Source organism: Pinus tabuliformis, chromosome 7 (genome assembly GCF_031772625.1).
Source record: "Pinus tabuliformis cultivar Carrire ecotype Pingquan chromosome 7, CPIR1, whole genome shotgun sequence".
Taxonomy (NCBI): domain Eukaryota; kingdom Viridiplantae; phylum Streptophyta; class Pinopsida; order Pinales; family Pinaceae; genus Pinus; species Pinus tabuliformis.
The window spans coordinates 2,077,055,465-2,077,080,643 of NC_142293.1; positions in this window are offsets into that span (position 1 = coordinate 2,077,055,465).

Genomic DNA, 25,179 nt, shown 5'->3' on the forward strand with positions numbered 1-25,179 from the left:
CCTTGTCATCTTCACTCCAGCAATGCATCTTTTGCTGGGTGCTATATCCATGATGATTCATACATCATTTTTAAAGAAAACATTGTACCCCTTATGGACAAGCTGTCAAATACTCAAGAGGTTACATCTCATTCCGGGGACATAGTAAACATCTGCTATGGTTTTCCTTTCTCCTTGCTTTGTAAATATTTTTACCTCCCCTTTTCCCATAACAGAGATTTTACTATCAGTTCCTAGTGTGACTTCTGATTTCACATTTTTATCTAGGGCAGAAAAGAAGGCTATGTTTCCTGTCATATGGTTGCTGCAACCTGAGTCTAAAAACCAAATGTCCTCACTGTTTGTTTCAGCCATGTTATAGGCTAACAACACATTATTTTGACTGTTGTTTTCTCTTGTAACATTTGCATTTTGTCTACTGTTCATATCATGTTGTTTCTTTCTACAATCACTTGCATAATGTCCATACTTTTTGCAATAATAGCATTGAACATTAGATTTATCATACCTTTGTCCTTGAGCATGATACTGTTCTCTTTGTTGGCTGCTGCCTCTTCCTTGTGCATTTGCTGGGCTGTTCCTTCCACCTCTGTTGTGGCTTCTACCTCTTCCTCTTCATGCTTCATTTGTTGTCTTAGCTGCTGCTAACCTTGGAAACACACTCTGGTCTACTGCTAGATACAACAACATACGGGCTTTTGAATCCTTTTTCTTATTGCTCTTCAGCAGATCCTTCTCTCCCTGAGTTAATGCATTGAACTCATTTTCATCTGCTGGTTCTTCAAACCCAGATTCAACTATTTCCCATAAATCTTGAGAGGCAAATAGGGCTGTCATGGTTATTGCCCAATAGTCATAGTTTTTCCCATTAAACTGTGGGAGCTGGGTATTAAACATACCCATACCAGTGGTTGTGCTAGCCATTCCTTGACTGTGTGTTTAAAACAACTGACTGCTTCTTCAGCAACACATAAAAAAAAACTTTGACAAATACCTGAATCCTTCGTTGTCTGAGTCTTCTGTCTGCCTGAGAAGTTTTGCTGCAGCAACAACCTTCTCCCTTCAGCTTCTTTAACTTCTTTAAAGAGCCTGGACCTGCTCTGATACCACTGTTGGGCATTTTTAATGAGAAAATCCCAAAAATAGAAATTCAAACACACAAAGGCAATGCTCTGTTTCACCTCCACAGGATCTTTTGTGCACAGGGAAGCTTAAATTTTTTTACTGAGGAACAGAGTAAAACACCACCATAAAAACATTTCTATTCATTAAAATATATGTCTGATACATATTCATCCTCTGCTGAGAGGGATTCACCAAAATACATTTAACAACAAAAAACATTTACTCTGTCTCCATATGAGAATTTACACTGCTGGAAAAATTCCCATTTACATTTACTGCTGTAAAACCTCCATTTACATTTACTGGTGTAAAAGTATTTTTACACGTTGCTGTAAAACAAAAACAAATTACATATGCATCCAAAACAAATGCGCTCCACTACTTGCGGTATTTCACTTTGATTCACCCCCAGTGAAAATGACATACATCTTCAGATGTGCTCCCACGTTTTTCATTTATGCACTGCTGTGCAAAAATTCATGGTACATTGCTTTATGTGTGCTCCCATGGTTTTATGAGCTGCGCACAAAAACTCTCACATATCCAACCAATACAACTACAAAAACATATATTTCACTTGGCTCGTAATAATAAAAACTACCATGGGTTTTTTTAATACATATGGTCAACGCTCTATAAAAAATATAACACGTTTTTATGAACATTAATATATGCCGTATGAAAAACTAAATGCATTACCTACACCTATGACAAAGCACTAATAAAGGTATGGTCAACCAGAACTCAGTTTTACTCCACGCAACATAGTTAATATTTGTCGTATGCAGGTTTGAGCAATCAACGGACAAAAACGCTGGAGACAATCGAACGGTGGAGGAGAATATCGGAAGATCATTTTCTGCAGAGCTTTATGTCCCGAGAATGTCAGACATGGTGACGTAAGGGGACAGCCACGCGTCAACTCTAAATTTTCTCGGGCCCTTGTGTACGGAAGATACCTTTGCCGGAAAGTGGCCCGAGAACTCTCAGGCGGGTTTGGTGAACTGTTTCTGGCGATATACATCAGCGTTGAAATTACACATTCAACACTCCCCTTTAATTTCAACTGCTGGGCATTCAGTCATACCCAGACACTTTCTCAAAAATTCAAAGCTTTTCTGATCCAGTGGCTTTGTCAAGATGTCTGCAACCTGTTCTTGAGTCCTGCAATGTTCTAGGACAATTTCTCCATTGTTCACCAATTCTCTGATGTAGTGAAACCTTGTATCAATGTGTTTCGTTCTCTTATGAAACACTGAATTCTTTGACAATGCAATCGCTGAGCTATTGTCACAAAAAATCTCTGTCACTTTTGCCTGCTCTTGGCCTAAAATTCTCAACATTCTTCTCATCCACACTGCTTGACATGCTGCTGCTGTAGCTGCCACATATTCAGCCTCTACTGTAGACAATGCTACAATGGACTGCTTCTTAGAAGCCCATGAAATGGCTCCTGAACCCATATGAAAGACATAACCGGAAGTGCTTTTCCGATCATCTACACTTCCAGCCCAATCACTGTCAGTGTATCCAACCAAATCTGAATGTTCTGAGACAGTATATAAAATTCCAAACATTTTGGTACCTTTGACATACCTTAAAATTCATTTTGCTGCCTGTCAATGTGCCTCCTTTGGCCTCTCCATGAATCTGGAAATTAAACTAACAGCATACATAATATCAGGTCTAGTTGTTGTTAAATACATAAGGCTGCCTACAATGCTTTTATACAAGCTAGGATCAAAATCCTTGCTGCTGTCCTCTCTGTTGAGTTTTAATCCCATTACTGTGGGAGTGATCGCTGCCTTGAATTCTTGCATGTTAAATCTGCTCAATACTTGATTTACATATATTGCTTGTGAGATAAAAATTCCTTTTTCATTTTGATCTACTTCTATGCCTAAGAAGTATCTCAAGAAACCCATGTCAGTCATTTCAAATTCATCCTTCATGACTGATTTAAAATTCTCAATGAGCTGATCATCATTACCTGTGAAAATAACATCATCAACATATAAGACAACAATCAAAATTTTACCATCTTTTTCTTTGATGTAGACGGTGGGTTCTCCTTCACACTTGTCAAATTCATTATCCAATAAATATGAATCTATTCTGTTGTACCATGCTCTTGGCGCTTGCTTTAGCCCATAAAGAGCCTTCTTCAATCAGCACACTTTGTGCTCTTCACCTTTTTTCTCATAGCCGAGAGGCTGTTCAATGTACACATCTTCTTTTAACACTCCATTTAGGAATGTTGACTTCACGTCCATTTGGTAGACATTCCATTTGTTTTGTGCTGCTATGGACAACACTGCTCTCACGGTTTCCATTCTTGCAACCAGTGCGAAAGTATCCTCATAATCTCTCCCATACTGCTGCTTGTACCCCTTGACAACCAGCCTTGCCTTGTGCCTTTCTATCTTGCCTTCAACATTGCTTTTGGTCTTGTAGACCCATTTCACTCCAATGACTTCTTTGCCTTTTGGTAGCTCAACCAAATCCCATGTTTTGTTTCTCTCTATGGCATTCATCTCTTCATCCATAGCTTCTATCCATTTCCTATCTTTAATTGCATCCTCGAAATGAATAGGATCATCAACATGACAATACAAGGCAAATAAGGAATTCATTCCTTCCTCATAAATGTCACTTAAATTTCTAAACTTCTTACCTCGTTCATTTGGTGTGCAAGTGCTTGAAGATGCACTTGAATTTCCTCCTTGTGGTGTGCTTGGAGAAGCACTCTCATTTATCCTCAATGGTGTCCCTTGCTGTCCTTGTGTTGGCGCTGCTGTTTGGGGATGTATTTCAGCCACCTCCTCTTCATCTTCATCATGAGACAAACAGTTTTTAACATTCACTGTTTTCTCTATGCTTCCATTCCAAGCTTCCTCTTCAATGAATTGAACATCTCTGCTGACAAAACACGTCTTGGTAGATGGGATATATAACCTGTAGGCTTTGGATTCCTCACTGTATCCAATGAATAGACATTTCTCCCCTTTGCTGTCCAACTTCCTCCTTAGCTGATCTGGTATGTGTGCATAGGCCACACATCCAAAAACTCTCATGTGGGTGACTCCTTGCTTTCTCCCACTCCATGCTTCTTCCGGCACTTTGTTCAACACTGCTTTTGTAGGACACCTGTTCAAAATATACAGTGCACAATTTACAACTTCAGCCCAATAATCATTTGGCAAATGCTTTTCCTTCAACATGCTCCTCGCCATATCCATGATGGTCATGTTCTTCCTTTTAGCAACTCCATTTTGCTGCGAAGTGTACCTTGCTGTAAACTGTTTGTGAATTCCATTTTCTCTACAAAAACTTAGGAATTCCTTGGAGATATACTCACCTCCTCTATCAGTTCTCAAAACTTTTATATGCAGCCCACTTTGGTTCTCCACAAATGCCTTGAAGTTTTGGAATTTCTCAAACACTTCACTTTTGTTTTTAAGGAAATATATCCAAGTCTTTCTTGTAAAGTCATCAATGAATGTTAGGAAATATTGGCTGCCTGCTAATGATGGAGCTTGCATCGGTCCACATAAATCTGAGTGGATGATCTCTAAGGGTGCCTTTGCCCTTATGCTCTTCCCTGATGGAAAACTTTCTCTATGTTGTTTTCCCAAAATGCAACCTTCACATAGGCTGTCTCGTTTCTCTATCAATGGTAATCCTCTTACCATTCCTTTTCTGCTCAACAAGTTTAGACCTCCAAAATTGAGATGACCAAATCTCAAGTGCCACAACCAATTTTCATCCTTTGGCACGCTTTGGAAGGCCTCTTGGGTGACTGCTGCCATTTCCTTCTTGTTCTTCAAGTCTGCCATGATCCGGAGAGGGAACATCCTGTTCCTTGTCATCTTCACTTCAGCAATGCATCTTTTGCTGGGTACTATATCCATGATGGTGCATACATCATTTTTAAAGAAAACATTGTACCCCTTATGGACAAGCTGTCCAATACTCAAGAGGTTACATCTCATTCCGGGGACATAGTAGACATCTGCTATGGTTTTCCTTTCTCTTTGCTTTGTAAATATTTTTACCTCCCCTTTTCCCATAACAGAGATTTTACTATCAGTTCCTAGTGTGACTTCTGATTTCACATTTTTATCTAGGGCAGAAAAGAAGGCTATGTTTCCTGTCATATGGTTGCTGCAACCTGAGTCTAAAAACCAAATGTCCTCACTGTTTGTTTCAGCCATGTTACAGGCTAACAACACATTATTTTGACTGCTGTTTTCTCTTGTAACATTTGCATTTTGTCTACTGTTCATATCATGTTGTTTCTTTCTACAATCACTTGCATAATGGCCATACTTTTTGCAATAATAGCATTGAACATTAGATTTATCATACCTTTGTCCTTGACCATGATACCGTTCTCTTTGTTGGCTGCTTCCTTGGCCTTGGTTCTGATTTGGATTGCTGCCTCTTCCTTGTGCATTTGCTGGGCTGTTCCTTCCACCTCTGTTGTGGCTTCTACCTATTCCTCTTCGGTTTCCTCTTCCTTGACCTCTTCCTCTTCCAAAGGACATCTGGGTCTTGAAGGCTTGCTCAAGAGATGAGTTTTCATTCCTACTCAACCTCTGCTCATGTGTTATCAGTGATGCATGTAGCTCATCAACTGAATAGTTTGAGAGATCCTTTGTCTCTTCAATGGTGGTGACTATGGCATCAAACCTTGAGGGTAAGACCCTCAATATTTTCTCCACAATCCTTCTATCTTCATTGGTTTCTCCATGAGTTCTCATTTGTGTGATTACACCAATCACATGAGTGAAGAATGAGTCAATGTTATCTGACTCCTTCATGTTCAAGTTCTCAAAATCCTTTCTCAGCAATTGTAGTTTTGATGTCTTCACTCTCTCCATGCCTTGATAGGCTGTCTTGAGGGTTTGCCATGCTTCATTTGCTGTCTTAGCTGCTGCTAACCTTGGAAACACACTCTGGTCTACTGCTAGATACAACAACAAACGGGCTTTTGAATCCTTTTTCTTATTGCTCTTCAGCAGATCCTTCTCTCCCTGAGTTAATGCATTGAACTCATTTTCATCTGTTGGTTCTTCAAACCCAGATTCAACTATTTCCCATAAATCTTAAGAGGCAAACAGGGCTGTCATGGTTATTGCCCAATAGTCATAGTTTTTCCCATTAAACTGTGGGAGCTGGGTATTAAACATACCCATACCAGTGCTTGTGCTAGCCATTCCTTGACTGTGTGTTTAAAACAACTGACTGCTTCTTCAGCAACACATAAAAAAAAACTTTGACAAATACCTGAATCCTTCGTTGTCTGAGTCTTCTGTCTGCCTGAGAAGTTTTGCTGCAGCAACAACCTTCTCCCTTCAGCTTCTTTAACTTCTTTAAAGAACCTGGACCTGCTCTGATACCACTGTTGGGGATTTTTAATGAGAAAATCCAAGAAACAGAAATTCAAACACACAGAGGCAATGCTCTGTTTCACCTCAACAGGATCTTTTGTGCACAGGGAAGCTTAAAAAAATTTACTGAGGAACAGAGTAAAACACCACCATAAAAACATTTCTATTCATTAAAATATATGCCTGATACATATTCATTACATATTCATCCTCTGCTGAGAGGGATTCACCAAAATACATTTAACAACAAAAAACATTTACTGTGTCTCCATATGAGAATTTACACTGCTGGAAAAATTCCCATTTACATTTACTGTTGTAAAACCTCCATTTACATTTACTGGTGTAAAACTATTTTTACACGCTGCTGTAAAACAAAAACAAATTACATATGCATCCAAAACAAATGCGCTCCACTACTTGCGGTATTTCACTTTGATTCACCACCAGTGAAAATGACATACATCTTCAGATGTGCTCCCACGTTTTTCATTTATGCACTGCTGTGCAAAAATTCATGGTACATTGCTTCATGTGAGCTCCCATGGTTTTATGAGCTGCGCACAACAGCTCTCACATATCCAACCAATACAACTACAAAAACATATATTTCACTTGGCTCGTAATAATAAAAACTACCATGGGTTTTTCTTAATACATATGGTCAACGCTCTATAAAAAATATAACACGTTTTTATGAACATTAATATATGCCGTATGAAAAACTAAATGCATTACCTACACCTATGACAAAGCACTAATAAAGGTATGGTCAACCAGAACTTAGTTTTACTCCACGCAACATAGTTAATATTTGCCGTATGCAGGTTTGAGCAATCAACGGACAAAAACGCTGGAGACAATCGAACGGTGGAGGAGAATATCGGAAGATCATTTTCTGCAGAGCTTTATGTCCCGAGAATGTCAGACATGGTGACGTAAGGGGACAGCCACGCATCAACTCTAAATTTTCTCGGGCCCTTGTGTACGGAAGATACCTTTGCCGGAAAGTGGCCCGAGAACTCTCAGGTGGGTTTGGTGAACTGTTTCTGGCGATATACATCAGCGTTGAAATTACACATTCAACACTCCCCTTTGATTTCAACTGTTGGGCATTCAGTCATACCCAGACACTTTCTCAAAAATTCAAAGCTTTTCTGATCCAGTGGCTTTGTCAAGATGTCTGCAACCTGTTCTTGAGTCTTGCAATGTTCTAGGACAATTTCTCCATTGTTCACCAATTCTCTGATGTAGTGAAACCTTGTATCAATGTGTTTCGTTCTCTTATGAAACACTGAATGCTTTGACAATGCAAACGCTGAGCTATTGTCACAAAAAATCTCTGTCGCTTTTGCCTGCTCCTTGCCTAAACTTCTCAACATTCTTCTCATCCACACTGCTTGACATGCTACTGCTGTAGCTGCCACATATTCAGCCTCTGCTGTAGACAATGCTACAATGGACTGCTTCTTAGAAGCCCATGAAATGGCTCCTGAACCCATATGAAGGACATAACCGGAAGTGCTTTTCCGATCATCTACACTTCCAGCCCAATCACTGTCAGTGTATCCAACCAAATCTGAATGTTCTGAGACAGTATATAAAATTCCAAACATTTTGGTACCTTTGACATACCTTAAAATTCTTTTTGCTGCCTGCCAATGTGCCTCCTTTGGCCTCTCCATGAATCTGGAAATTAAACTAACAGCATACATAATATCAGGTCTAGTTGTTGTTAAATACATAAGGCTGCCCACAATGCTTTTATACAAGCTAGGATCAAAATCCTTGCTGCTGTCCTCTCTGCTGAGTTTTAATCCCATTACTGTGGGAGTGATCGTTGCCTTGCATTCTTGCATGTTAAATATGCTCAATACTTGATTTACATATATTGCTTGTGAGATAAAAATTCCTTTTTCATTTTGATCTACTTCTATGCCTAAGAAGTATCTCAAGAAACCCATGTCAGTCATTTCAAATTCATCCTTCATGACTGATTTAAAATTCTCAATGAGCTGATCATCATTACCTGTGAAAATAACATCATCAACATATAAGACAACAATCAAAATTTTACCATCTTTTTCTTTGATGTAGACGGTGGGTTCTCCTTCACACTTGTCAAATTCATTATCCAATAGATATGAATCTATTCTGCTGTACCATGCTCTTGGCGCTTGCTTTAGCCCATAAAGAGCCTTCTTCAATCTGCACACTTTGTGCTCTTCACCTTTTTTCTCATAGCCGAGAGGCTGTTCAATGTACACATCTTCTTTTAACACTCCATTTAGGAATGCTGACTTCACGTCCATTTGGTAGACTTTCCATTTGTTTTGTGCTGCTATGGACAACACTGCTCTCACTGTTTCCATTCTTGCAACCGGTGCGAAAGTCTCCTCATAATCTCTCCCATACTGCTGCTTGTACCCCTTTACAACCAGCCTTGCCTTGTGCCTTTCTATCTTACCTTCAGCATTGCTTTTGGTGTTGTAGACCCATTTCACTCCAACGACTTCTTTGCCTTTTGGTAGCTCAACCAAATCCCATGTTTTGTTTCTCTCTATGGCATTCATCTCTTCATCCATAGCTTCTATCCATTTCCTATCTTTAATTGCATCCTCGAAATGAATAGGATCATCAACATGACAATACAAGGCAAATAAGGAATTCATTCCTTCATCATAAATGTCACTTAAATTTCTAAACTTCTTACCTCGTTCATTTGGTGTGCAAGTGCTTGAAGATGAACTTGAATTTCCTCCTTGTGGTGTGCTTGGAGAAGCACTCTCATTTATCCTCAATGGTGTCCCTTGTTGTCCTTGTGTTGGCGCTGCTGTTTGGGGATGTATTTCAGCCACCTCCTCTTCATCTTCATCATGAGACAAACAGTTTTTAACATTCACTGTTTTCTCTATGCTTCCATCCCAAGCTTCCTCTTCAATGAATTGAACATCTCTGCTGACAAAAAACTTCTTGGTAGATGAGATATATAAACTGTAGGCTTTGGATTCCTCACTGTATCCAATGAATAGACATTTCTCCCCTTTGCTGTCCAACTTCCTCCTTAGTTGATCTGGTATGTGTGCATAGGCCACACATCGAAAAACTCTCATGTGGGTGACTCCTTACTTTCTCCCACTCCATGCTTCTTCCGGCACTTTGTTCAACACTGCTTTTGTAGGACACCTGTTCAAAATATACACTGCACAATTTACAGCTTCAGCCCAATAATCATTTGGAAAATGCTTTGCCTTCAACATGCTCCTCGCCATATCCATGATGGTCATGTTCTTCCTTTCAGCAACTCCATTTTGCTGCGGAGTGTACCTTGCTGTAAACTGTTTGTGAATTCCATTTTCTCTACAAAATCTTAGGAATTCCTTGGAGATATACTCACCTCCTCTATCAGTTCTCAAAACTTTTATATGCAGCCCACTTTGGTTCTCCACAAATGCCTTGAAGTTTTGGAATTTCTCAAACACTTCACTTTTGTTTTTAAGGAAATATATCCAAGTCTTTCTTGTAAAGTCATCAATGAATGTTAGGAAATATTGGCTGCCTGCTAATGATGGAGCTTGCATTGGTCCACATAAATCTGAGTGGATGATCTCTAAGGGTGCCTTTTCCCTTATGCTCTTCCCTGATGGAAAACTTTCTCTATGTTGTTTTCCCAAAATGCAGCCTTCACATAGGCTGTCCGGTTTCTCTATCAATGGTAATCCTCTTACCATTCCTTTTCTGCTCAACAAGTTTAGACCTCCAAAATTGAGATGACCAAATCTCAAGTGCCACAACCAATTTTCATCCTTTGACACGCTTTGGAAGGCCTCTTGGGTGACTGCTGCCATTTCCTTCTTGTTGTTCAAGTTTGCCATGATCCGGAGAGGGAACATCCTGTTACTTGTCATCTTCACTTCAACAATGCATCTTTTGCTGGGTGCTATATCCATGATGGTGCATACATCATTTTTAAAGAAAACATTGTACCCCTTATGGACAAGCTGTCAAATACTCAAGAGGTTACATCTCATTCCGGGGACATAGTAAACATCTGCTATGGTTTTCCTTTCTCCCGGCTTTGTAAATATTTTTACCTCCCCTTTTCCCATAACAGAGATTTTACTATCAGTTCCTAGTGTGACTTCTGATTTCACATTTTTATCTAGGGCAGAAAAGAAGGCTATGTTTCCTGTCATATGGTTGCTGCAACCTGAGTCTAAAAACCAAATGTCCTCACTGTTTGTTTCAGCCATGTTACAGGCTAACAACACATTATTTTGACTGTTGTTTTCTCTTGTAACATTTGCATTTTGTCTACTGTTCATATCATGCTGTTTCTTTCTACAATCACTTGCATAATGTCCATACTTTTTGCAATAATAACATTGAACATTAGATTTATCATACCTTTGTCCTTGAGCATGATACTGTTCTCTTTGTTGGTTGCTGCCTTGGCCTTGGTTCTGATTTGGATTGCTGCCTCTTCCTTGTGCATTTGCTGGGCTGTTCCTTCCACCTCTGTTGTGGCTTCTACCTCTTCCTCTTCGGTTTCCTCTTCCTTGACCTCTTCCTCTTCCAAAGGACATCTGGGTCTTGAAGGCTTGCTCAAGAGATGAGTTTTCATTCCTACTCAACCTCTGCTCATGTGTTATCAGTGATGCATGTAGCTCATCAACTGAATAGTTTGAGAGATCCTTTGTATCTTCAATGGTGGTGACTATGGCGTCAAACCTTAAGGGTAAGACCCTCAATATTTTCTCCACAATCCTTCTATCTTCAATGGTTTCTCCATGAGTTCTCATTTGTGTGATTACACCAATCACATGAGTGAAGATTGAGTCAATGTTATCTGACTCCTTCATGTTCAAGTTCTCAAAATCCTTTCTCAGCAATTGTAGTTTTGCTGTCTTCACTCTCTCCATGCCTTGATAGGCTGTCTTGAGGGTTTGCCATGCTTCATTTGCTGTCTTAGCTGCTGCTAACCTTGGAAACACACTCTGGTCTACTGCTAGATACAACAACATACGGGCTTTTGAATCCTTTTTCTTATTGCTCTTCAGCAGATCCTTCTCTCCCTGAGTTAATGCATTGAACTCATTTTCATCTGCTGGTTCTTCAAACCCAGATTCAACTATTTCCCATAAATCTTGAGAGGCAAACAGGGCTGTCATGGTTATTGCCCAATAGTCATAGTTTTTCCCATTAAACTGTGGGAGCTGGGTATTAAACATACCCATACCAGTGCTTGTGCTAGCGACTGTGTGTTTAAAACAACTGACTGCTTCTTCAGCAACACATAAAAAAAAACTTTGACAAATACCTGAATCCTTCGTTGTCTGAGTCTTCTGTCTGCCTGAGAAGTTTTGCTGCAGCAACAACCTTCTCCCTTCAGCTTCTTTAACTTCTTTAAAGAGCCTGGACCTGCTCTGATACCACTGTTGGAGATTTTTAATGAGAAAATCCCAAAAACAGAAATTCAAACACACAGAGGCAATGCTCTGTTTCACCTCCACACGATCTTTTGTGCACATGGAAGCTTAAAAAAATTTACTGAGGAACAGAGTAAAATACCACCATAAAAACATTTCTATTCATTAAAATATATGTCTGATACATATTCATCCTCTCCTGAGAGGGATTCACCAAAATACATTTAACAACAAAAAACATTTACGTCTCCATATGAGAATTTACACTGCTGGAAAAATTCTCATTTACATTTACTGTTGTAAAACCTCCATTTACATTTACTGGTGTAAAACTATTTTTACACGCTGGTGTAAAACAAAAACAAATTACATATGCATCCAAAACAAATGGGCTCCACTACTTGCGGTATTTCACTTTGATTCACCACCAGTAAAAATGACATACATCTTCAGATGTGCTCCCACGTTTTTCATTTATGCACTGCTGTGCAAAAATTCATGGTACATTGCTTCATGTGTGCTTCCCTGGTTTTATGAGCTGCGCACAACAACTCTCACATATCCCACCAATACAACTACAAAAACATATATTTCACTTGGCTCGTAATAATAAAAACTACCGTGGGTTTTTTTAATACATATGGTCAACGCTTTATAAAAAATATAAGACGTTTTTATGAACATTAATATATGCCATATGAAAAACTAAATGCATTACCTACACCTATGACAAAGCACTAATAAAGGTATGGTCAACCAGAAGGTATGCAGGTTTGAGCAATCAACGAACAAAAACGCTGGGTGGAAGAAAATATCGAAAGACCATTTTCTGCAGAGAGAGAGGGGACAGCCATGCGTCAACTCTAAATTTTCTCGGGCCCCTTGTGTACGGAAGATACTTTGCCGGAAAGTGGCCCGAGAACTCTCAGGCGGGTTTGGTGAACTGTTTTTACCAAAATATATTGGCTGCCATAGGCAGAGTGTTGTACATTTGCCTTGTCAGAACCTCCAAGACTGATGATGATCCCTTTATCTCTGCTATCGAGATCAGGAGGCTCCAAGATGACATGTATAAAGACGCTCCGCGAGGATCAATCTTGTTTGCAGAACGAAGATATGATGTTGGTGGAAATTCGACGGTGAGGTGAGCATTTTGAATTTTCCCATGGAAGTCAAGCCAGAAGAATAAATTGTAATAAATTTAAATCTCGCACTTCAGCTGCAATGAGACTTACTGATATTTGAACTAATTTTGATACATTGCGGTTGAGCAGTTGCAATCTTTACATGCATAGCTTTTTGTGGTTGATTAATGAGCAGGTATCCTCACGACAAATTCGACCGCATCTGGACACCCTCAGACGGAATATACTATGCTATTGACTCTGCATATCATTTACAGAAATAAGTTCAAAAAACCCTATTTCAACAACCAATGCCGAAAACCATCCTCCAGCTGCTGTCTTGCAAACTGCGTGTGTCGTAAACAGCGAGGACTTCTTTTCATTGGAACAATCTGGGAAAAAAACATTACTGTTTTTATATTTTGCAGAGATCGAGCCGTTGAATATGTCTAAAGCGAGATCTTTTTCAGTCGTCATAGATGGTGAATCAATGCAAGAAAGCATTACTTTGGTAGGAAATTATTCTGCTCAAGAGGTTACAATCGAATCAACTAGTTCACCACAATTTTTTAAACTTCTTGAGGGCCATGACTCCACCCTTCCTATAATCCGAAATAATTTACTTTTGAATATTATAACAGCCGTAATCATCTGTGCACCTTCTATCCATTCATTTGAATATTATAACAGCCGTAATCATCTGTGCAGCATTTGTCATTTTGTGTTGGAATTAGCAGGTCACTTCACCATAATCAGTTAACTGGGCCAATGCCAAATCTCACCAATTTTGGGCGAATGAAAGGACTGTAAGTTTTTTTCAACAACAATTTCATTTCGTGGTATAAGTTTTTTTCAACAACATTTTCATTTCGTGGTATTTTTTCTTTTCTTTTTTGTGTTTTTCTATATATTTTATAGAAACAAAAATTTACTTTTAATTACAATGCAGATATTTACAAAACAAACCTGAGTGGTACTCTTGAGTGGCTATCTGGTCTAACACTTATTCGAGAATTGTACGCCCGCCTCTTTTCTCTTTTTTCAATTTAAAGTTTTTAAGATTTTTTTTTACAGTTGAATAGAATCATTTAAAATATGTTCTCAATGTTTTGGAATAATCAATCTTGTGCAACATTTAACACATTAAGTATTTGTGTTGAAAAGGTCACTCGACCATAATCAGTTCACTGGACCAATGCCAAATGCCAGTTTACACTACTTGGAGCGATTGTAAGTTCCCTTTCCAACACGACTTTTATTCGGTGGGTTCCTTTTGTTGCTATACATATTCGTAAAACTAAAATCCACTTCGGTGGGTTCTTTTTGTTGCTATTCGTAAAATTAAAATCTACTTTGGTTACTATGCAGATATTTGCAAAACAATAACTTGAATGGTACTCTGGCGTGGCTATCTCGTCTAACATCTCTTCATAAAAATCCTAATTTTTATGAACGGGGACGTTGGGATGTTGATTGAGAGGATGATGCACAGATAGATATGGAGGAGGGACTTGATGAGACACAGATGGAGTTGGTTGGTGTGCCACTTAGCATGTTTGAGAATGCAAGTGATTATGATTTAGATGGTGACATTAGCTAGATGGATAGACTAGCTAGGCATTACCTTAAATTGTGTTCATTTATGATTTATCATTTGATATATTCATATGTTATTAACTTATTCGCTTTTCTGTTTCAGACTTCAGTTTATTTTGAATCTTATATGATATATTAAACTTGAGCCTTGACTTTATAAAATTTTGTATCACACATGACTTTTATTTCAATATTCAGTGTTCATAGTTAGAACTTCAATATGGTTTAAACTTTAAAACTTTAAGCATTTATTTTCATTGTACATTGTTAGTAGTTACATTGAATAGTTACAAATTTACATATATAATGTATGATTATATGATATCATGCTTTTTGTTTTAAATTTATTTCAAATTCTAGTTATATAATTCATAAATTTATCATTTATCTTTCATGATGTAAATGTTATATATCATATAATGATAAACATAGTTACATTATAAATATTAAAATTTCAATAATATATCAAATATTTTTATATTTATAAGTTTTTAAAACCCGAAATCCCTCACATTTCCCCTCTACATATCTCCGCTCACTTGCCCCTAAAAACCTCCGCTCACTTGCCCCTAAAAACTTGATAGTGGAACACTAATTAAAAATATAATTTTGTTTCCTAAATCATATAAATCTCTTTTTATCTATATATAATTTTGCTATATGAATCTTTCTTATTAAAGTTTTGAACATTATTTATGTTTAAACAATAATAATTTTAGAGGACCAATGCCAAATAGAATCACTTTAACCATTTTGGAGGCACTATTACTTACGGGGTTTCTTTATTTGGATTATTTTGCAGATATTTAAAAAAGAGAAACAACAGCTTCTCTGGTTTTTGCGCTAAATTTTCTCGTCCTATTTTAATGCAGGAATATAGCAAACAATGCATTCAGCGGTGAAATCCCTGAGCGACTTCTGGTCAATTGTTCGTTAAAATTGAAGTAATAGGATACTGTTTTATATTTCTTATTTTTCTAAACACCGCCAAGTCAAGATTTTGAGGTTCAGAATTTATTTTGTTTTCCACACTAAACATTTGGCCCCATATGATAATAATCAATCGAGTTAATTAATGGAAAATATCCGTCCGATGTGTTGCAGTTACTCAGGAAACCCCTACCTACGTATGACTAAGAGGAAATGCTTTCCACACCACTCAAATTCTCAGCCGAACCACTCAAATTCTCAGCCGAATAACAGTCGGCGGAGTAAACTGAAGGTTGTCCTCGGAATAACACTCAGCGGAATCATTGCTTTAGCATTGACAGCGCAAAAAATTATGGGGAAATGGAACCATTGGAAGGAGTGGGGTTGAAAAAGAAACAAACCCTTTTCTAAACCAAGGTCAATATTAGAAATTCTATAATATTTTTATTACCCTTCATGAAAATCCTTTCCTTATAATAAATGTAATATGATTTTGCAGAATACTCAATGATTGTGGTACCAAATCCGACCAACTCCCGTGCCTTCACTCTACATGAAATAAATGTCGCCACACAAAACTTTAGTGAGGAGATTGGACGAGGTGGATTTGGATCGGTGTTCTTTGGTGAATTGCCAGACGGAAAAGCTATAGCAGTGAAAGTGCTTTCAATGTTTTCTCGACAAGGGATTCACGAGTTCTTGAATGAGGTCATTCATTCTCAGATATAATAAGGTTCAATTTGTGTCCAGAATCTCAGTTTTGGCTGCACCCTAACCATTAAATACGCATCTCATCATGAACAGGTTGATCTTCTTTCTAAAATCAGTCATGTTGGGTATTTTTAATGGGGAAAATACCAAAAACCAAATATTCAAACACACAGAGGCAATGCTCTGTTTCTTTTGCTCTAGGATCTTTTGTGCACACAGAAGACTTAAAAGAAATTCACTGAGGAACAGAGGATTTCACCATAAAATATTTCTATTCATTAAAACAAAAAAAACATTCACTGTGTCTCCATATGAGAATTTACACTGCTGGAAAAATTCCCATTAACATTTACTGCTGTAAAACCTCCATTCACATTTACTGGTGTAAAACAATTCTACATACTGCTGTAAAAGCAGAACTTACACAAACTTACAAAAACTTACTTCGTGCAAAACCACACATGGTTTTCGCTACTTAAAAAACTTCACAAAACATTACTGAATGTATTCGTGCACTGCTGTGCATACATCCTCTGGTTCTTCTTCTTCTTTTACCGCACCATCAACATTTTTCACTGCTGTGAATACCTATATGTTTTTCCTACCGTGTGCAATACATTATATTTTTTTTAAAATCAACACACAAAACATTAAACTTATTACATACGATTTCCTATTTAATACATGCCGTACTATTAAATTCTTTTACCTACGGCGGTCAACCATAAGTCTTTTACTCCACGCATGAGTTTTAATTTGATGTAGGCCCGTGTGCAGGTTTAATCAATCAACGGCTAAAAGGAGTGGAGCAGATCGAACGGCAGATAATGATATCGGAAGGCCAACAAGTGCTGAACATTAACCTCCGAGAAAATGACGTTGCGTTACGTCAGGGGTCAACCACGTGTCAGCTCCATATTTTCTCGGAGCTCCTTCCCGGATTATTCCTTCGTCGGCAAATCGCTCCGAGAAAATCCGGTGAACGGTTTCTGGCTTGGTTCACGGTTTCTGGTGGTCTGCGTTGAAATTAGATTTCAACACTCCCCTTTAATTTCAACAGCTGGGCATTCAGTCATACCCAGACACTTTCTCAAAAATTCAAAGCTCTTCTGATCAAGTGGCTTTGTCAAGATGTCTGCTACCTGTTCTTGAGTCCTGCAATGTTCTAGGACAATTTCTCCATTGTTCACTAATTCTCTGATGTAGTGAAACCTTGTATCAATGTGTTTCGTTCTCTTATGAAACACTGAATTCTTTGACAATGCAATAGCTGAGCTATTGTCACAAAAGATCACTGTCGCTTTTGCCTGCTCTTGGCCTAAGCTTCTCAACATTCTTCTCATCCACACTGCTTGACATGCTGCTGCTGTAGCTGCCACATATTCAGCCTCTGCTGTAGACAATGCTACAATGGACTGCTTCTTAGAAGCCCATGAAATGGCTCCTGAACCCATATTAAAAACATAACCGGAAGTGCTCTTCCGATCATCTACACTTCCAGCCCAATCGCTATCAGTGTAACCAACCAAATCTGAATGTTCTGAGGCATGATATAAAATTCCAAACATTTTGGTACCTTTGACATACCTCAAAATTCTCTTTGCTGCCTGCCAATGTGCCTCCTTTGGCCTCTCCATGAACCTGGAAATTAAACTAACAGCATACATTAAATCAGGCCTAGTAGCTGTTAAGTACATGAGGCTGCCTACAATACTCTTGTACAAACTAGGATCAAAATCCTTGCTGCTGTCCTCTCTGCTGAGCTTTAATCCCATTACTGTGGGAGTGATGGCTGCCTTGCATTCTTCCATCTTAAATCTGCTCAAAATTTGATTTACATATCTTGCTTGAGATATAAAAATTCCTTTTTCATTTTGATCTACTTCTATGCCTAAGAAGTATCTCAAGAAACCCATGTCAGTCATTTCAAATTCATCCTTCATGACTGATTTAAAATTCTTAATGAGCTGATCATCATTACCTGTGAAAATAACATCATCAACATATAAGACCACAATCAAAATCTTACCATCATTTTCCTTGATGTAGACTGTGGGTTCTCCTTCACACTTGTCAAATTCATTATCCAATAGATATGAATCTATCCTGCTGTACCATGCTCTTGGCGCTTGCTTCAGCCCATAAAGAGCTTTTTTCAATTTGCACACTTTGTGCTCTTCACCTTTCTTCTCATATCCGAGAGGCTGTTCCACATAAACCTCTTCCATTAACACTCCATTTAGGAATGCTGATTTCACATCCATTTGGTAGACTTTCCATTTGTTTTGTGCTGCCATGGACAACACTGCTCTCACGGTTTCCATTCTTGCAACCGGGGCGAAAGTCTCCTCATAATCTCTCCCATACTGCTGCTTGTAGCCTTTGACAACCAGCCTTGCCTTGTGCCTTTCAATCTTGCCTTCAGCATTGCTCTTGGTCTTATAGACCCATTTTACACCAATGACTTCTTTGCCTTTTGGTAACTCAACCAAATCCCATGTTTTGTTTCTCTCTATGGCATTCATCTCCTCATCCATAGCTTCTATCCATTTCTTATCTTTAATAGCTTCTTCAAAATGAATAGGATCATCAACATGACAATACAAGGCAAATAAGGAATTCATTCCTTCTTCATAAATTTCACTTAGATTTCTAAATTTCTTACCTCTTTCACTTGGTGTGCAAGTGCTTGAAGATGCACTTGAATTTCCTTCTTGTGGTGTGCTTGGAGAAGCACCCTCATTTATCCTTAATGGTGTACCTTGCTGTCCTTGTGTTGGCGCTGCTGTTTGGGGATGTACTTCAGCCACCTCCTCTTCATCTTCATCATGAGACAAACAGTGTTTAACATTAACTGTCTTCTCTATGCTTCCATCCCAAGCTTCCTCTTCAATGAATTGAACATCCCTGCTGACAAAGAACTTCTTGGTAGATGGAATGTACAGCCTGTAGGCTTTGGATTCATCACTGTATCCAATGAAGATGCATTTCTCCCCTTTGCTGTCCAACTTCCTCCTTAGCTGATCTGGAATGTGTGCATAGGCCACACATCCAAAAACTCTCATGTGGGTGACTCCTTGCTTTCTCCCACTCCATGCCTCTTCTGACACTTTGTTCATGACTGCTTTTGTAGGACACCTGTTCAATATATAAACTGCACAATGTACAGCTTCAGCCCAATACTCATTTGGCAAATGCTTTGCCTTCATCATGCTCCTTGCCATCTCCATGATGGTTCTGTTCTTCCTTTCAGCAACTCCATTTTGCTGTGGGGTGTACCGAGTTGTAAACTGTTTATGAATTCCATTTTCTCTACAAAATCTTAGGAATTCCTTGGAGATATATTCACCTCCTCTATCAGTTCTCAAAACTTTAATGTGCAGCCCGCTTTGGTTTTCAACAAATGCTTTGAAGTTTTGGAATTTCTCAAAGACTTCACTTTTGTTCTTGAGGAAATATATCCAAGTCTTTCTTGTAAAATCATCAATGAATGTCAAGAAATATAGGCTGCCTGCTAATGATGGAGCTTGCATTGGTCCACACAAATCTGAGTGGATAATCTCTAAGGGTGTCTTTGCCCTTATACTCTTCCCTGATGGAAAACTTTCTCTATGTTGTTTTCCCAAAATGCAGCCTTCACATAGGCTGTCCGGTTTCTCTATCAATGGTAATCCTCTTACCATTCCTTTTCTGCTCAATAAGTTTAGACCTCCAAAATTTAGATGCCCAAATCTCAAGTGCCATAACCAGTTCTCATCCTTTGGCACGCTTTGGAAGGCCTCTTCGGTGACTGCTGCCATTTCCCTTTTGTTCTTCATGTCTGCCCTGATCCGGAGAGGGAACATCCTGTTCCTTGTCATCTTCACTTCAGCAATGCATCTTTTGTTGGGTGGTATATCCATGATGGTGCACACATCATTTACAAAGTAAACATTGTAACCCTTTTGGATAAGCTGTCCAACACTCAATAGGTTACATCTCATTCCAGGGACATAGTAGACATCTGCTATGGTTTTCCTTTCTCCTTGTTTTGTAAATATTTTTACCTCCCCTTTTCCCATAACAGACACTTTACTATCAGTTCCTAGTGTGACCTCTGATTTCAAATTCTGATTTAAGGCTGAAAAGAGGGCTATATTCCCTGTCATATGGTTGCTGCAACCTGAGTCTAAAAACCATATGTCTTCACTATGTGTTTCAGCCATGTTACAAGCTAACAGGACATTTTCTTGACTGCTGTTTTCTCTTGTAACATTTGCATTTTGTCTGCTGTTCATATCATGCTGTTTCTTTCTACAATCACTAGCATAATGTCCATACTTTTTGCAATAATAGCATTGAACATTAGATTTATCATACCTTTGTCCTTGAGCATGATGTTGTCCTCCTTGTTGGCTGCTGCCTTGGCCTTGGTTCTGATTTGGATTGTTGCCTCTTCCTTGTGCATTTGATGAGTTGTTCCTTCCACCTCTATTCTGGCTTCTGCCTCTTCCTCTTTTGTTTCCTCTGCCTTGACCTCTGCCTCTTCCAAAGGACATCTGGGTCTTGAAGGCTTGCTCAAGAGATGAGTTTTCATTCCTACTCAACCTCTGCTCATGAGTTATCAGTGATGCATGTAGCTCATCAACTGAATAGCTTGAGAGATCCTTTGTCTCTTCGATGGTGGTGACTATGGCATCAAACTTTGAGGGTAAGACCCTCAATATTTTCTCCACTATTCTTCTATCTTCAATGGTTTCTCCATGAGTTCTCATTTGTGTGATTACACCAATCACATGAGTGAAGAATGAGTCAATGTTATCTGACTCCTTCATATTCAGATTCTCAAAATCCTTTCTCAGCAATTGAAGTTTTGCTGTCTTCACTCTCTCCATGCCTTGATAGGCTGTCTTGAGGGTTTGCCATGCTTCATTGGCTGTCTTAGCTGCTGCTAACCTTGGAAACATACTCTGGTCTACTGCTAGATACAACAACACTCGGGCTTTTGAATCCTTCTTCCTATTGTTCTTCAGCAGATCCTTCTCTCCTTGAGTTAATGCATTGAACTCAGTTTCATCTGCTGGTTCTTCAAAGCCTTCTTCAACTATTTCCCATAAATCTTGGGAAGCAAGCAGAGCTGTCATAGTTATTGACCAGTAGTCATAGTTCTTCCCATTAAACTGTGGGAGCTGGGTGTTAAACAAACCCATACCAGTGCTTGTGCTGGCCATTCCTTGACTGTGTATTTAAAAACAACTGACTGTTTCTTCAGTAACAAACAAGATAGCTATGAAGAATACATGAATCCTTTGTTGTCTGAGTTTTCTGTCTGCCTGAGAAGTTTTGCTGCAGCAACAACCTTCTCCCTTCAGCTTCTTTGTCTCCTTCAAAGAGCCTAAGCCTGCTCTGATACCACTGTTGGGTATTTTTAATGGGGAAAATACCAAAAACCAAATATTCAAACACACAGAGGCAATGCTCTGTTTCTTTTGCTCCAGGATCTTTTGTGCACACAGAAGACTTAAAAGAAATTCACTGAGGAACAGAGGATTTCACCATAAAATATTTCTATTCATTAAAACAAAAAAAACATTCACTGTGTCTCCATATGAGAATTTACACTGCTGGAAAAATTCCCATTAACATTTACTGCTGTAAAACCTCCATTCACATTTACTGGTGTAAAACAATTCTACATACTGCTGTAAAAGCAGAACTTACACAAACTTACAAAAACTTACTTCGTGCAAAACCACACATGGTTTTCGCTACTTAAAAAACTTTACAAAACATTACTGAATGTATTCGTGCACTACTGTGCATACATCCTCTGGTTCTTCTTCTTCTTTTACCGCACCATTAACATTTTTCACTGCTGTGAATACCTATATGTTTTTCCTACCGTGTGCAATACATTATATTTTTTTTAAAATCAACACACAAAACATTAAACTTATTACATATGATTTCCTATTTAATACATGCCGTATATAAATATATATAAAAACATATATTATAACATGCCCATGCTCATATTAAAAGAGCCTCACCAAAATCTTCGTACCACTATTAAATTCTTTTACCTACGGCGGTCAACCATAAGTCTTTTACTCCACGCATGAGTTTTAATTTGATGTAGGCCCGTGTGCAGGTTTAATCAATCAACGGCTAAAAGGAGTGGAGCAGATCGAACGGCAGATAATGATATCGGAAGGCCAACAAGTGCTGAACATTAACCTCCGAGAAAATGACGTTGCGTTACGTCAGGGGTCAACCACGTGTCAGCTCCATATTTTCTCGGAGCTCCTTCCCGGATTATTCCTTCGTCGGCAAATCGCTCCGAGAAAATCCGGTGAACGGTTTCTGGCTTGGTTCACGATTTCTGGTGGTCTGCGTTGAAATTAGATTTCAACAAGTCACAGGAACCTAGTGTCCTTATTGGGATACTGTAATGAAACCAAAGGAGTTATGCTGATCTATGAGCACATGTCAGGAGGTTCCCCAAGAGACCACCTTCACGGTAAATTATTTTGCTGGAAAATATGTTTCTTTCGGTCGATAGAATAGGCAAGGGTAACGACAAGCTTTTGGTCCCTGTTTTGTTGTCCAGGTTCCCGTGCAGCAAATTCGGATTTAAATTGGAAAAGAAGGCTCAAAATAGCTTTAGATGCAGCGCAGGGTAACTATTTCTTTTAATTATTTTGATGTACGGTAGACATGTATGATCTAAACGCTCATTGTTTACAGTATTGATTACGGTAAAATAGGAGTAAATAAGTAACAGTATATCTATTGTGATTGACCTGGGATTTCTATGTGAAGGCTTCGAATACTTGCACGTGGGTTGCAACCCGATGATAATTCACAGGGACGTCAAGACCGCCAACATCCTTTTGGACAGCAATTTGAATGGAAAATTGGCGGATTTCGGTCTTTCCAAGATGACAAGTGATGGGGAGGCTACTCATGTTACCACTGTAGTGAAAGGAACATTCGGATATCTGGATCCAGAGTGTGTAACTTACTCTCTTTGCAACAATATTTTTTTATGATGAGTAGAGGCAATCGTACTGTATTTGTTAATTTTTGTTGGTGACAAACTTTCACAGGTATTTCAACACTCAAATGTTGACGGAGAAGAGTGATGTGTATAGCTTTGGAGTGGTGTTGTTAGAGATATTATCCGGTAGGGCACCCATAGATACAAATTTACCTGAAGAAGAACTAAACATTGTTCGATGGGTAAGGAACTTTATTATCAGTCATCCAAAATATAAATATTTAACAACACTGAGAGCAGAATATTTAGTAGTGCGTCTTCTGCTACAGACTAACAATAAGTATTGGCGTGACATATTTACAGGTGACACCGTATCTACTAGAGACCGATGAAAATGGTGGCAAGATTATAGATGTGATAGACAAGAGGTTGTGTGGAGGTTACCACATGAAATCTGTGAGCAATGTTGCCAAAATAGCGATGAGATGTGTTCAGGCTTTACCGTCATGTAAGCCGACTATGAGTGAGGTAGTGGCGGAACTCGAAGAGGCTCTCAAAGTTGAGGAGGGTAAGGATTGTATTTCGATTGCAGAGGAGATTGGCATCCAAAATGGGGATGTATCGAGTGGAGAGGTGAATTCAAGTAAACGCGAAGGAATGGAGTGGACTGATAACCGCTGCAACATGCCAAATGTAGGAAGATAACTTCGCACATACGGATCGAATGAGAGGGCCGAACAGAACACTAAAACTAGTTTTTTTTTTTTCTTCGTCTGTATTAATATAATATTAATAACAGATAGTACCTATGTCATGTGTTGAAGTCATAATTCCAACTGTGCAGCCGTACGTTCTCACCCAAAACAGAAACCGCGAGAAACCAAAATTTGGAGTTGACGCGTGGCTGTCCCCTTACGTCACCATGTCTGACATTTCGAGACATAAAGCTCTGCAGAAAATGATCTCCCTCTATCTCTGTCCGCCGTTAGATTGTCTCCAGGGTTTTCGTCCGTTGATTGCTCAAACCTGCATAACGCAAATATTAACTATGTTGGGTGGAGTAAAACTAAGTTCTGGTTGACCATACTTTTATTAATAAATTGTCATATGGGTAGGTAAAGTGTTAATGTTTTTTTTTTAAACGGAGGTATGGGCGTATATACATATTACATAATTTTTGTATGGCACATGTCTACCATGTATCTAATGTGTAATGCTTTTTATGCGTCGACCATTTTTGGTAATGGTATGTAAAAAAAAGAACACAGACACGAGTTAATAGAAATGAACGAGCCAAAAGAAACGTGCTCATGGGTTGTAAGCATCGTAAAACGATGGTGCTGTAAAAAAAAGAAAACCATGTATTAACACACAGTGCATAAGGAAAATGGTGGAGCGCATTTGTTTTGTATGCATATGTAAATTTTTATTACATCAGTAGATAGTTTTTCATAGCAGTGAATGTAAAAGGGATTTACAGCAGTAAACCCATCTCAGTAAATTCTCATGTGGAGACAGAGTGAATGTTTTGGTTGAATGTTTTTTTTTGTGGTGAATCCCTCTCAGCAGAGGATGAATATGTATCAGGCATATATTTTAATGACTAGAAATGTTTTATGGTGTTGAAACAGTAATTTTTTTTAAAGCTTCCTTGTGCAAAAGGATCCTGGAGTGAAGGAAACAGAGCACTGTCTCTGTGTGTTGAGTTTTAGTTTTTATGTGTGTTTTGGGATTTTCTCATAAAAAATACCATCAGAGCAGGCTTAGGCTCTTTGAAGGTGACAAAGAAGCTGAAGGGAGGAGCTTGTTGCAGCAGTAAAACTTCTCAAGCAGAGTGAAGGCTCAGTCAAGAAAATACTCAGGTATTTCACAAAGTTTTTTTTGTGTGACTG